Here is a 14,685-nt window from a genome sequence, read left to right on the forward strand (position 1 = left end):
TTAGTGTGTGAAGATGCAATAGCTATCTATCTAGCTAATCACGAACACTAATAAGCATCTTTAATTTTTGTTGTTTAAGCGTTTCCATTTGAGCTCCCTCTGTTCTACTTACAACTTTATTCACTTTTAACAACGTAGCTAGACAGCTAGCTGTCTAGCTATCTAATTGTCTATCTAATCACAAACACTAATGAGCACCTTTTATTTTTCTTGTGTACGGTTTACAATTACAAATGGAACTTCCCCTGTTTCACTGACAGCATTTCTCAAGATTTATACAGTTACACTGTCTGTCTCTCGCTCTAGCTCGATCGATGGAGCTAAGTAATCACGAACACTGATAAGAAGCTTTACTTTTTCTCTTGGTAAGAGTCCCTGTTTTCCTGATAGCTTTACTCCAGCGTTATTCAGTTACTCGATCTAGCAATCTAGCTAGCTAGCTAGCGGATCAGACAGGCACCTGAATACATAAGACATTATTAAATATAAAAAAGGCTCATTAACCTAAGACTTACACAGCTACCCCTCTGATACTTGTCAGTGAAACAGGGAAAGTTCCGCTGGAAATGCGTAAACAAGAAAAATAAAAGCTCATTAGTTTTAGTGATTAGATAGCTGTCTAGGTCGCTGGACAGCTAGTTAGATCGCTAGATAAATCAATGTGGAGAAAAGTTGTTAGTAGACCAGGAGGAGTTCAAATGGAAATTCTTAAGCCAGAAAAATTAAAGCTGCTCATTAGTGTTTATGGATAGCTAGATATGTAGATAGATAAGGTAACTGTAGAATTTTTCAGTAATGTGGTCAGTAAAACTGCCGCAGTTCCAATGGCATTGCTTAAACAAGAAAAATTAAAGATGCTTATTAGTGTTCGTGATAGATAGACAGATAGCTAGGTAGATCCGTGCATCTGAACACCGTAAACTTTAGATAGTTGGCTAATCGCTGTCTCTAGAGCGGCCCAAAACCAACCCCCTGAGCCAAATACCTGTGAGCTGTGGGTAGCTGTAGGCTTTGAACCCATTTCTAGGTCCTTTTCTGAAACAGCGTACATTTCAAATGGACTGGGTCCCCTTGTAGCTAGACATTGCTCTTGTCTTGTAGAGAGTACCTGAAAGCCGTAGTTTTCTGCTAGAAAGTGGGAACTCAAAAAGGCAGACGATGATTAGGAGAGAAGAATCTATTAGTTATGTAGCACTGCCAAATTCTCAGCAGTGCATCAGAATTGCAGAAGGAGGACGAGTCAATTAGACTTTCATCGTTCGCAGAGATAAGGCTCGAAAGGGTCATGTTTTGCTATATTCACGGAAGGAGCTCTAACCAAGGGCTTAACTGTGCAACCGAATGCTATTTTGTGGCTATTTCAAAGAGAAATTAGTACCTATCAGCAATTTTCACGAAAGGAACTCTGCCAAATAACCACCAGTGCTTTCGAATAGCAATTGGAGGTTGGTTCAAGGGGAAAGTCGTGTCTAGCACTGATGTGGGCTTAATAATTCTTCATTAGCTCTTTTCAAGTGCCTAGCTTACATTTTTGACTGAATTTCTGTTGTTTAGCTATTTCACAAACGGATCTCTGCCAAACGGACAGAAGTGTAATCGAATAGCATTTTGACGGTGGTTCCAGGAGCAATTAGTGCCTACGAGTGATTTGGAATGAATTGTTCATTTGTAGCTGTTTTCACATCGTATCTCGGTCATGTTTTTGCTGTGCATCCGAATAGCAAGTTTAGGATGGGAACAGGAGGAATTCGTGCTTACCAATGGTGTGGAATTCTTTCTCATGTTTAGCTGCTTTGAAACCTTCGTACAAATCGTACATCTGTCAAAATGACAGCAGTGCATCTGAATAGCATTTGTAAGATGTGTCTAGGAGAACGTGTTGCATAGCAGTGGTTTGCACTGAAAGTCTCCTTTTTAGGAATTTTCACAAACGGATCTCTGCCAAATGGGCAGGAGTGTAATCGAATAGCATTTTAGGGTGGCTCTTGGAGCAATTCCTGCCTACGTGTGATTTGGAATGAATTGCTCATGAGTAGCTGTTTTCGCAGCGTAGCTCGGTAAAGGTGCTAGCTGTGCATCCGAATAGCAAGTTTAGGATGGGAAGAGGAGGAATTCGTGCTTACCAATGATGTGGAATCCTTTCACATGTTTAGCTGCTTTGAAACCTTCGTTGAAATCGTACCTCTGTCAAATTGACAGCAGTTCAGCTTGATATCAATTTTAGGATGGTACCAGGAGAAATTAATGACTACCAATAATCCGCAATGAATTTCTCACATGTCGCTGTTTTCCCAAACGGATCTCTGCCAAATTGCCAGCAATGCATCGGAATAGCATTTGTAAGATGGGTCTAGGAGAAAGTGTTGCCTAGCAGTTGTTTGCACTGAACGTCTCCTTTTTAGGAATTTCAACAACGGAGCTCTTCCAAATAGCCAGCAGTGGAACCGAATAGCATTTTTAGCGTGTTTCCAGAAGAAATTCATGCCTACGAGTGATTTCAAATGAATTGCTCAAGTATAGCTGTTTTCACAGCGTAGCTCGGTAAAGGTGCTAGCTGTGCATCCGAATAGCAATTTTAGGATGGGAGCAGGAGAAATTCGTGCTTCCCAATAATCCGCAGTGAATTTCTCATGTTTCGCTGTTTTCACAACGTAGAACTGCCAAATTCTCAGCAGTGTATCAGAATTGCAGAAGGAGGACGATTCAATTAGACTTTCCTCGCTCGCACCGAAAAGGGTCATGTTTTGCTATTTTCACAGAAGGAGCTCTAACAAAGTGCTTAACAGTGCAACTCTGCTTTACGAAAGGGCTCTGAACCAAGAGAGCCCAAATCACAGCCCCCCCCAGACTGGAACGCGGGGAGAAGACCCCAGCCCAGCTTGAACCCCAGAAAATAGCATTCGGTTGCACTGCTGATTATTGGGAAGCACGAATTCCTCCTGCTCCCATCCTGTGAAAACAGCTACACGTGAGCAATTCATTCCAAATCACTCGTAGGGACGAATTGCTCCTGGAACCACCCTAAAAATCCTATTCGATTACACTCCTGCCCGTTTGGCAGAGATCCGTTTGTGAAATAGCTAAACATCAGCAATTCAGTCAAAATGTAAGCTAGGCACTTGAAAAGAGCTAATGAAGACTTATTAAGCCCACATCAGTGCTAGACACGACTTTCCCCTTGAACCAACCTCCAATTGCTATTCGAAACCACTGGTGGCTATTTGGCAGAGTTCCTTTCGTGAAAATTGCTAAAGAGGAGACATTCAGTGCAAAGCACTGCTAGGCAGCACTTTCTCCTGGAACCATTTTACAAATGCTATTCGGTTGCATTGCTGACCATGAGACTAATCTGCGTGTGTGAAAATGGAAAATATGAGAAATTCGAATTATAGTGCAGCTACAGACAAGAGCAATGTCTAGCTACAAGGGGACCCAGTCCATTTGAAATGTACGCTGTTTCAGGAAAGGAAAATAGGAGAATATGAGAAAATATGAGAAATTATGAGAAATTCGTTCAGGATCATTGCTAGGCACCGATTTATCTGAGAATCGTTTTTCACAAGCCAATAGCATCCCCTGCTGGACATTTGGTAGAGAGTCCTTTCGTGAGCATTGCTAAACATTAGCCAGTCATTGCAGCTCACTGATAGGTACTAATTTCTCTTTGAAATAGCCACAAAATAGCATTCGGTTGCACAGTTAAGCCCTTGGTTAGAGCTCCTTCCGTGAATATAGCAAAACATGACCCTTTCGAGCCTTTTCTCTGCGAAGATTGTTTAAGCAATGCCATTGGAACTGCGGCAGTTTTACTGACCACATTACTGAAAAGTTCTACAGTTACCTTATCTATCTACATATCTAGCTATCCATAAACACTAATGAGCAGCTTTAATTTTTCTGGTTTAAGAATTTCCATTTGAACTCCTCCTGGTCTACTTACAACTTTTCTCCACATTGATCTATCTAGCGATCTAGCTAGCTGTCCAGCGACCTAGACAGCTATCTAATCACCAAAACTAATGAGCTTTTATTTTTCTTGTTTACGCATTTCCAGCGGAACTTTCCCTGTTTCACTGACAAGTATCAGAGGGGTAGCCTTGTAAGTCTTAGGTTAATGAGCCTTTTTTATATTTAATAATGTCTTATGTATTCAGGTGCCTGTCTGATCCGCTAGCTAGCTAGCTAGATTGCTAGATCGAGTAACTGAATAACACTTGAGTAAAGCTATCAGGAAAACAGGGACTCTTACAAAGAGAAAAAGTAAAGGTTCTTATCAGTGTTGGTGATTAGTTATCTCCATCGATCGAGCTAGAGCGAGAGACAGACAGTGTAACTGTATAAATCTTGAGAAATGCTGTCAGTGAAACAGGGGAAGTTCCATTTGTAATTGTAAACCGTACACAAGAAAAATAAAAGGTGCTCATTAGTGTTTGTGATTAGATAGACAATTAGATCGCTAGACAGCTAGCTACGTTGTTAAAAGTGAATAAAGTTGTAAGTAGAACAGAGGGAGCTCAAATGGAAACGCTTAACCAAGAAAAATTAAAGATGCTTATTTGTGTTCGTGATTAGCTAGATAGATAGTTATTGCATCTGCACACACTAAACTTTAGGTAGTTGCAGAGGAGCTCTGTCTCCAGAACGGCAAAAACCAAAACCCTGCGCCAATACCTGTGGCTGATGGTATCTGCAGGCTTTAAAACCATTTCTAGGTCCTTTTCTGAAAGAGCGTACATTTCAAATTGTCCCCTCGTACCAGGGCCGGCTCCAGAGCCCAGCGGGGCAAGCACCCGCCTGGGGCAGCCCTTTCCCGGGGGGGCGGCAGGCTGGGCCGGCGGACCTGCCGCAGTCATGCCTGCGGGAGGTCCAGCGGAGCCCCGGGAGCATGACTGCGGAGGGGACGCTCGGCCGGCGGCTCCAGTGGACCTCCCGCAGGCATGATGCGGACGGTTCGCTGGTCCCGCGGCTCAGCTGCGGGAGGTCCAGCCGAGCCGCGCGACCAGTCATGCAGTCATGCCCGCGGGAGGTCCGCTGCTCCCGCGGCTCGGGGGCGCCTCCCGGGCATGACTGCTTGGGGCGGCCAAATTTGTAGAGCCGCCCCTTCCTCGTACCTGGACATTGCTCTAGTCTGCAGCTGCCCTATGATTCGAGCGTGGGTGTCTTTCAAATCACTGGCCGACTAACTTCATTTCTACAGCAGATTTGCTCAAAGACTCCTGTCCCGACTGAGATTCCATACCTCAAGTTGTTTTTAAAGAATTCGAGAAAGAGAAAGAATGTACTAAGCCGTATTTTGAAACTAGGAAGGGGGAATTCAAAAAGACAGACGACTTTTCCAATGAAGGCATTAAAAAGTCAGGAACGAGAATGAGCCTAGGAAACTTCTTCCAGAGACTAATTCTTTCCAAAGCTCCAAGGGCCTGGATAGAGAGGCTAATATTACAAGCAGCAGTTTAGCCATAGCTAGATTAAAATGGCTCTATAGCTGTGTAGGCATACACATAGATTGCTGTTACAGCTCAAACTCAGACACCTAGGTAGTGGAGACTAAGTGAAATCCTGACTGTAAACCCAGTAAACTATGCAATTTGGAACTGTATGAAGTAAAATTGGAATGCATGTTCCTCTTAACCTGGGCTACACAACCTATGGCACGTGTGCCGAAGGCTGCACAGAAGGTGATTTTCAGTGGCACTCACACTGCCCGGTCCTCGACACCAATTCGAGGCAGAGGATTATGGGGATGGGGGCGCTCTCCATTTTAATTTCAATATAGATGAGGCGTCTTCATCATTTAAGAAACCTTATTTACTATACATACAAACAAAGTTTAGTATCAGAGGGGTAGCCGTGTTAGTCTGATTCTGTAAAAGCAGCAAAGAATCCTGTGGCACCTTATAGACTAACAGACGTTTTGCAGCATGAGCTTTCGTGGGTGAACACCCACTTCGGATGCAATCAGTTTAGTTATACATTTTAGACATAAAGAAAGAGACCTTCTGAAAACCTTGATATGTATTTCGGTCACGCGAAACCTCAAAAATGAGTGATTAAATGAAGACTGGGCACACATCTTCTGAAACGGTGCCGAGCCCTGCTGTAGCCAGTCTTATTGCACGACAGAGAGAGTTTTTCCTAGAAACCAGCAGAGGGTGCTGTTGCCTTGTCAAGGCTCTTTCCTTGAGGCTTTTGAAAAAGCTCCGGTGAAGTAGTTTATTTTTCAAGAGCGCTATGCTAAATGGACTAGAAAAATGCCACGAAATGAGCTGCCCGGGGAGCGGGCGCGTACGGAGGGTCGCGCGCCGGCCGAAGGAGCGTGGATCCCGCTCCCTCGGTGGGTCCGCGGGGTCCAGAACATAGAAAAGACTTTACAAAAGAGGTGATCCATTCTAATTCTCTCCGAAGTAACAGAGCAGGCTATAAACACTACTATAGCGACTCATTGAAATAGTCACTGCCACACATGGACTTCTTGTCCTCAGGCGCTCTCTGAACTCTTCCCGGCTACGTTCTCAGCCATACTCTATTTTGGTGACAAAACCCTCTTAGTTGTCTCTCTTCAGAACCACATCTATTTCGTGCATCTCCACAATAAATGTCGCAGAGACCCTCTTCTCGGGCTGTCCCACATTAGTAAGACTTCACCATAGGCGACAGGTACAGTATTGTCTCGCTCTCCGGGACCAAGCTCCGCAACCCCTTTCTCCCTCTCCTCCGGCTGTAGCTCCACATCCCCGCGGCCCTCTCCCCCGGCCAGAACCTCGCAACTTCAGAGCTCCCAGCCGGAGCCCCACAACCCCGCGGTCCCGCTCCCCCGCCCAAGTACAGAAACCCCGCAGCCCCACTCTCTTGTCCCAGAGCCCCGCAACCCTCCACCCCCAGTCGCCGGACCGGAGCCCGGCAACCCTGCAGCCCCGTTCTCTCGGTCAGAGGCTCGCAACCCCGCACTGTGGCCGGAACCCCGTAACCCGGCAGTCCCGCTATCCCGGCAGGAGCCCCGTAACCTAGCAGACCTGTGCTCCCGGCCGGAGCCCCCAACCCCTTGGTTCCGCATCCCCGGCCGGACCTCCGCATCCCCGAGATCCAGTTGTCCCGGCCAAGCCCGGCAAGTCCTGCGGCTCAATTTCCCCGAACGGAGCACGACCACCCCTTCGTCCCGCTCCGACCGGCCGGAGCTCCGCGTCCCCGCCAGAACCTCGCAACCCCAGAGCTCCCGGTCAGAGGCTCACAACCCCGCAGCCCCCCTCTCTGGCCGGAACCCCGTAACCCCGCAGCCCCGCTCTCCCGACCAGAGCCCCGCAACACCGCGTCCCGCTACCCAGGCTGGAGCCCCGCAACCCAGCAGACCCGTTCTCCCGGCCGGATCTCCGCAACCCCTTTGTCCCGCATCTCCGACCGGACCTCCGCATCCCCGCGATCCCGCTGTCCCGGCCGAGCGCGGCAAGTCCCGCGGCTCCATTTCCCCGACCGGAGCACGGTATCAGACACTTAGAAAACTGATTGGTGGCAGCGTAGTAAATCTAAACTAGGATTTTAGTTTAGAAGAAGGATTCATGCAGGTCCCCACATTGGAACCCAACAGCTCCAAGTGGGGGTGAGAACTATGACAGAGACTCTGATGGAATCGTCTCTTGATGCTGATAATCTATTTTGTCCTTTAACCGTAGTCTCATCTCAAGTTCTTTCCACCTATGGAATGCTCTCTGGTGATTTGCTGCCTTCTCATGGCATGCCAAGATTTCTAGCCAGATTTTCCAGTCCTTTGTTCCTGTAGTGTGGTTGGCTTGGCGGGTAGCGATCGGTTTATCGGGGATCGATATATCGCGCCTCATCTAGACCTGATATATCGCTCCCCGAACGTTCGCCCGTCGACACCGGAACTCCACCAGGGCGAGCGGCGGTAGCGGAGTTGACAGGGCGAGCCGCGGACGTCGATCCCGCGCCGTGAGGATAGGAGGTAAGTCGAAATAAGAGACTTTGAGTTCAGCTACGCTAGTCCCATAGCTGAAGTTGTGTATCTCTCATCGACCCCGCTCCCTAGTGTAGCCCAGGCCTACGTAGCTCCTCGCAGTGATCCCCTCCCTGTGGCCACTCTAACGTTACTGGAGAGAAATCAACCGCCCATCCAGGAAAGCGGGGGACGTTCCCGCTGCCTCTGCTGGGGGATGCGAACAGCCACAGCTGGGGGTTACCTAACCGGAGGAGGATCTGTGACTCCTGGCTCTGGGCCCGATCAGCACCAGGGTTAGGGCAGCTGGATGGGAGGGTCCTGTTGTATCTGAGATTGTAAACTCCAGCTATGGAGCTGGACACGATGGAGCTTGGCTCGGACACCATGGGGAGATTTTTCAGTTAGCTCCTGGGAGACCTCAAGGAAACAAAACTGTGTGTGAGACTCAAGCCCCACAGACCCACAGACACTTCCCAGGGAGGAACCCAAAGTGCCCTGAAGAAACAGCCAGTGTCACCCGCCCACTCCCAAACAGCTGCCCCCCCCATTCCTCCCATCCATCAAACTTGGGGAAGGCCTTTCGTTTTTCTGGGAAAGGTGTCTGCAACATCCTTGCTGGGCAGAGCTGGCTCCACAGTTGAAACAGTGACATTTAAAGGGAGGACTCTTCTGTCTGCCACAGTGGATGCTGGATGTGAGCCTTTCACCAAGAAGAAAATCATTGGCTTCACTGTTGGCTCTATCTCTTCCTAGTTCTATCTGTTCTCCCGAGTGCCCCAGATCTACACTAATTTCAAGAGGAAATTTACCCAGGGGTGTCATACTATCTTTTCGCTTTGGTGATGCTGGGGAACTCGCTGTATGGAATAAGTGTGGTTCTGAAGAACCCAGGCCCAGGGCAAGCTGAAGGCAACTACATCATTCAGCACCTCCCCTGGCTGATTGGCAGCATGGGGGTGCTGGCTCTTGATGTGATTATCTCCTTCCAGTTCCTTGCCTATTGGAAGAGAAGACCTCAGACTTCTGATAAGAGAGAGGCCTTGCTTGGCAAGCAAGATGAATGAACGCTTAGACGAAGGAACTGTCCCCAAGCAAGAATGGGATACTGGACTTCAAACTAGGGCACAGCAAGTTGCCATCAGGTTCCTAGACCTGTTTTCTGTTAAAAGGAGTTGCCCAAAGAGGATGTAAGCCAGTGTATGGTATGATGCTTCCTGCAGAAAGTGCTTGGCCACCTGGCAGAGGACTTTCCTGGTAGATCTCACCTGCTTGTAGTGATGACTCAAAAGGGATGAAATGCTGTGACATTCGTGTACCTGTATCATAGTCACTGCATTAATTGGAGCAGAGAACCCCATCCGTCAAACTTCCTTCCCCCTCTCCCACCCAATTCCTCCCTCCCCTCCCTCCGGGCTCACAATTCTCCCCCTGCCAGCTCTCGATCAGTGTCACAACGATCCCCTTCCCTAATCCCCAGCCCTCAGCCCCAGGAACCCCTATCCTCTGCTTCCCCATCCAGCCCCACTAACTCTTCCTCCCATGTCTGGCTCCTTCACCCCAGGGGATGGGCATGGGGTCCCACTCACCGCAATGCTCTCCACGAGGGCCGCTTTCAAAAAGTGGGGCTCCAGAGAGTCCCACCCGATTCTGTGCCGAGAAACACAGACTCGGGACACCTTGGATGAAGCGGAGCTGTTTGGCCCTGTTCTCCACCAACTAGGAGTGGGGTGGTGGGAGAGAAAGAGAGCCTGTTACATAGGGACCTCCCTCCCCAACCCAAACCAGCTCCAGGGCTCAGGACTTCCATGGGGTGGACAGGGAAAGCCTCCCACTCCCGAAAACAGTGTCGCCCTGCACAGCCAGGGGTTGTAACTTGGACAGTGTCTGCGGGGAGCGGACACCTTGGCCTGTGTGGGACAAAGACTCCCACATTGGGGTGCCAGATAGCAGAGAAACTGTGTCCCCCCCCATTGGGGGTGAGGGATTCTCTGGTACAAGACACCCCCCCCCCCGCCAGGGTGGGGATGGAACAAGAGGCAGGAGAGACACGGTGGCAGCGCAGCTGGGGGAGTTTTGTACCTCATCTCTGCCCTGGAGCTGCTGCTGGATGACCCTGATGGTGGCTTGTCCAGGGGACACATCCTCCTCCTCTTCCTCCTCCACCCACTCCAGCTGGGCACTGGGGAGCTCTTCACCAGGGAGAGAAGGAGAAAGTATAATCCCTTCTGCTGCTGGGGGGAATGCAGTGGACAGAGAAGGCGCCATGTTTCCCCCTCATTTGTAAGGAACCCCTCGGCAGCGTGGGCCCCACTCTACCCCTCCCAGAGACGCCCTCAGTCCCATCAGCCTCAGGCCCCAAGGCAGTTAGCCCACACCACCCCAACCTCATTAGGGGAGGCTGGAGCTCCCCCAACTCCGCCCAGCCTCCCCTGCCGCAGGGCGTGTCTGTGCCACCCCCGTGACGTTATTGATATAAACCGGGACCATATAGAACATGGTTTGCAACCAAGGTCCTGTAGTGGCACCAAATCTTATGTCAAGGTGGGGGGTCATATAAGGTGTCTAAGACCAGGTTATGGGTTGGTGGTTATGATTATGCTGTCTATATGTATTTATCATTTTGTAGTTAAAGTTATAAGTATTGACACTAGACTATCTGTATTTCAAATGTGTGCTGTGTTTCTGGGTGACGCCCCAGACAGGTTGCTGTTAGCTCTGCCTAGCCTGCTTGATGGCCCATTAAGGACCATCAGCTACACAATTGACCCACTGAGAGGAGGCAGATACGCCTTGTAACTCAGCAGGGTGTGCAGGAACTTGCCCATGTGACTCCAGACGCCATTTGGCTGTATTTTTCCACAGTAGGAACAAAGAGGTGTTCTTACACCTGGAAAAGCCTATATAAGGCTGATGTCTCGTCTCCATCTGGTCTTCAATCCTGCTTCTTACCTCTGGAGAGACTTTGCTACAACTGAAGCTCTGAACAAAGGACTGTTGACCCATTCCAGCGGGGGATGTTCTCCAGAGACTTGATTTGAACCTGCAGTTTATTCCATCACTGCTACAAGCCTGAACTAAGAACTTTGCCATTACTGGATATAATTGAGTCCATTTATCCAATTCTAGGTCTCATCTCTACTTTTTCCCCTTTATGAATAAACCTTTAGATTTTAGATTCTAAAGGATTGGCAACAGCGTGATTTGTGGGTAAGATCTCATGTGTAGATTGACCTGGGTCTGGGGCTTGATTCTTTGGGATCAAGAGACCCTTTTTCTTTTATTGGGGTGTTGGTTTTCATAACCATTCATCCCCAGGATGAGTGGCACCGGTGGTGATACTGGGAGACTGGAGTGTGTAAGGAAATTGCTTCTGTGACTTGCGGTTAGCCAGTGGGGTGAAACCGAAGTCATTTTTGTCTGGCTGGTTTGGTTTGCCTTAGAGGTGGAAAAACCCCAGCCTTGGGCTGTGACTGCCCTGTTTGAGCAATTGGTCCTGAATTGGCACTCTCAGTTGGATCCCGCCAGAACCGCATCGTCACTGGTGTCAGTGGAGCTCACATGGGGGATGGGTTTGAGAGCTGTGGCAGGGAATGAGGTGGCTGTGGTGGGGCTGTGGGGGATGGGTTTGAGCGCTGTTGTGGGGATGGGAGGGATAGGTCTGAGCACGGTGATAGGAGATGGGGGGGCTGTGGCTGAGGGGTTTGATGAGCACTGTGGCAGGGGTGAGGGGCTGTGAGAGATGGGTTTGAGTGCTATGGCAGGTCACGGTGGGGTTGTGGGGGATGGGTTTGAGCTCTGTGGCAGGGGGCTGTGGTGGGTGGGTTTGAGCGCTGTGATAGAGGATGGGGGGCTGTGGTGGAGCTGTGGGGGCAGGTTTGAGTGCTATGGCAGAGCACGGGAGGGCTGTGTGGTGCTGTGGAGGATGGGTTTGAGGTCTGTGATAGGGGACGGGGGGCTGTGATGGGAGGGTTTGAGGGCTATAGCAGGTAACGGGGGCTGTGGTAGGGCTGTGTTTGAGTGCCTTCGCTGTGGTGGTGCTGTGGAGGATGAGTTTGAGGGCTGTAGCGGGGAACGAGGCGGCTGTGATGGGGCTGTGGGGGATGGGTTTGAGGGCTGCGGCAGGGAATGGGGTGCTGTGGGGGAATGGGTTTGGGGTCTATGGCAGGGTCAGGGGGCTGTGGTGGGGCTGTGGGAGAATGGGTTTGGGGTCTATGGCGGGGTTAGGGGGCTTTGGTGGAGCAGTGGGGGATCGGTTTGAGCTCTGTGATAGGGGTTGGAGGATGTGGTAGGGCTGTGGGGGATGGGCTTGAGCGCTGTGGCAGGGGATCGAGGGCTGTGGTGGGGCAGCTATGGCAAGTGTGATAAATGAAGAGGGGGTGTGGCTCCCTTTTATGGATGCCCAGCCAGCCAGTTAGCTATAAAGTCCCTCTTGGTGGCTGTTCTCTGCGTGCTTTACCTGTAATGGGTTAAAAAATTCCTCCAGGTGAAGGAAAGGGTTTGGTCAGTGGGCTCCTGACCAAAAAGAGCCAATAGGAAGGCTAGAACTTTTGTAAATAGGGAAAAAAAACTTCCCCTTTGTGTCTGTTGTTGTTCTCTGGGGTAGAGGGGAACAGGGCAGCAATTTTGCTATGAGTAGCTTTAAGCTAGGTATGAAAAATTATCAAATCATACCTCAAGCCTACTTATCTGAAACCCCAACTATGTAAGTAAATCAGTGAATGTCTAGGAAGACGCAATTAGGGTTATTGCTTTCATCTTGGTTAACCCCAAATGCTTTTGTTTTGCTTGTAACCTTTAAGCAGAACCTCGAGAAGGTTATTCTTGATGTTTAATTTTGTAAATGGGATTTTTTAAATCTAGTAAAAGCCTAAGAGGCAGATGTATTTTCTTGTTTTTGTTTTTAATAACATTTACCTATTTTAAGAACAGGATTGGATTTTTGGTGTCTCAAGAGATTTGTGCATGTTTTTAATTAGCTGATGGCAACAGCTGATGTCTTTGTTTTCCTTTCTCAGCTCTTCCCCTGGAGAGGGAGGTGAAAGGGCTTGAGAGTACCCCACAGGAAGACATGCCCAAGTTGTACCTTCCTGGGTTCCCAGGGGTTTTGCATTTGGGTGAGAGCAATCCCAAGCTCAGAGAAAAACCTTAGGAGTTTAATACCAGTCTGGATTGGCAAGTATTAATTTTTAGAATCCTTTTGGGGCCCCACCCTACTTGAAGTGCCAGAGTGGAGAATCATTCCTGACACACACACACAGCTGCCTAGTGTTCCGAGAACCTCCCTTGTGCGCTCCTGTAGCAACCGCCAGCCGGTGTGAGTGGGAAAAGGGACAAGGAAGCACTGCTGCCTCAGGCCAGGACAGGAGACCCTTGCCTCATGCAGGCCTGCCTCTTGCCTTCAGCCAGAGGTGCCAGAGAGCTCCCTGGCAGGCAGCCACCTCAGCCACCTTTTGCCTCATGGCCTAGGTGCTCTGCTGGTCATCACCTCGCTTGAAGGCCCAGAGTAAAAAGAAACTAGCACATCCCTAGCAGGGGATGGTTTCAATCCACCAACCTCTGGGCCTAGCACACTTCCACTGCACCACTCTGCTGTGTCTTTGCACATAGCACCCAGCTGCCAGCATCCGGACTAGGACGCTGGCAAGCAGCTGCGAAGGCTGCTAGGGAGAAGCCCTGCTAGGTGTCCCTGTTGGCCTCAGTGTGTTCAGCTGCTGGCCCGAAGAGTGCGCTGGATGCAACACAAAAATCCATCTCCCAGCAGCCATGCCGGGGGCTCGGTCTTAAGCCTCAAGGCCAGGGCCGGCTCCAGGCACCAGCATTCCAAGCTGGTGCTTGGGGCGGCATTCTGCAATGGGCGCAGAGGGCGGGGGCAGTCCGTGTGCCCTTAGGGCGGCAGGCACGTTTCCGCAGTGAGGGCAATTCGGCCGCAGCTTCTATGCTTAGCTGTCCGGGGCGGCTTCAGCTAAACATAGAAGCTGCTGCCGAATTGCCGCCTCCGCGGAAACGCGCCTGCCGCCCTAGGGCACAGGGACTGCCGCACCACCCCCACCCGCGGGGGCAATTCGGCGCACTGCTTGGGGCGACGAAAACTGTAGAGCCGGCCCTGCTCAAGGCCGAGCACAAAACCTTCAGCCGGGCATGTTTCCGCCTCTGCCCGACCAGCAAGGGAGAAACAGACGAGACATGCCGGCTCTAAGACTGCCTCCCTCCCACTTTCCTGTTGGGTGCTGTGATAAATGAGAGGGGAGGAGTAGCTCCCTTTTGTGGACACCCAGCCAGCCAGTTAGCTATAAAGTCCCTCTTGGTGGCTGTTCTCTGCGTGCTTTACCTGTAATGGGTTAAAAAATTCCTCCAGGTGAAGGAAAGGGAGTGGGCTCCTGACCAAAAAGAGCCAATGGGAGGGGTAGAACCTTTTAAAAATTGGGGGAAAAAACCCTTCCCTTTGTCTGTCTGTCAGAAGCTGAAGGCCAGGTATAAAACCCATCAAAATCATAGCTAGAATTCCTTATTTGGAACCCAGATATGCAAGTAGATCAGAAAATGTGTAGTAAGATGCATGTCAGGGTTCCTTCCCCACTCTGAACGCTAGGGTACAGATGTTGGGACCTGCATGAAAATCCCCTAAGCTTATTTCTACCAGCTTAAGGTAAAACCTGGTACGCTGCCACCACCAAGTGATTTAACAAGAAACAGGGAACGGACCACTGGGAGTTTCTCTTTCTCCAAAATATCCC

At 49.8% G+C, this 14,685-nt stretch overlaps 1 pseudogene; it reads left to right on the forward strand.

The window, feature by feature from the left end:
- The first annotated feature begins 6,261 nt into the window (after positions 1 to 6,261).
- Positions 6,262 to 10,514, forward strand: LOC123346985 (annotated as a pseudogene).
- Positions 10,515 to 14,685: the final 4,171 nt, after the last annotated feature.

Source organism: Mauremys mutica, chromosome 12 (assembly GCF_020497125.1).
Source record: "Mauremys mutica isolate MM-2020 ecotype Southern chromosome 12, ASM2049712v1, whole genome shotgun sequence".
In the NCBI taxonomy this organism is placed as follows: Eukaryota; Metazoa; Chordata; order Testudines; family Geoemydidae; genus Mauremys; species Mauremys mutica.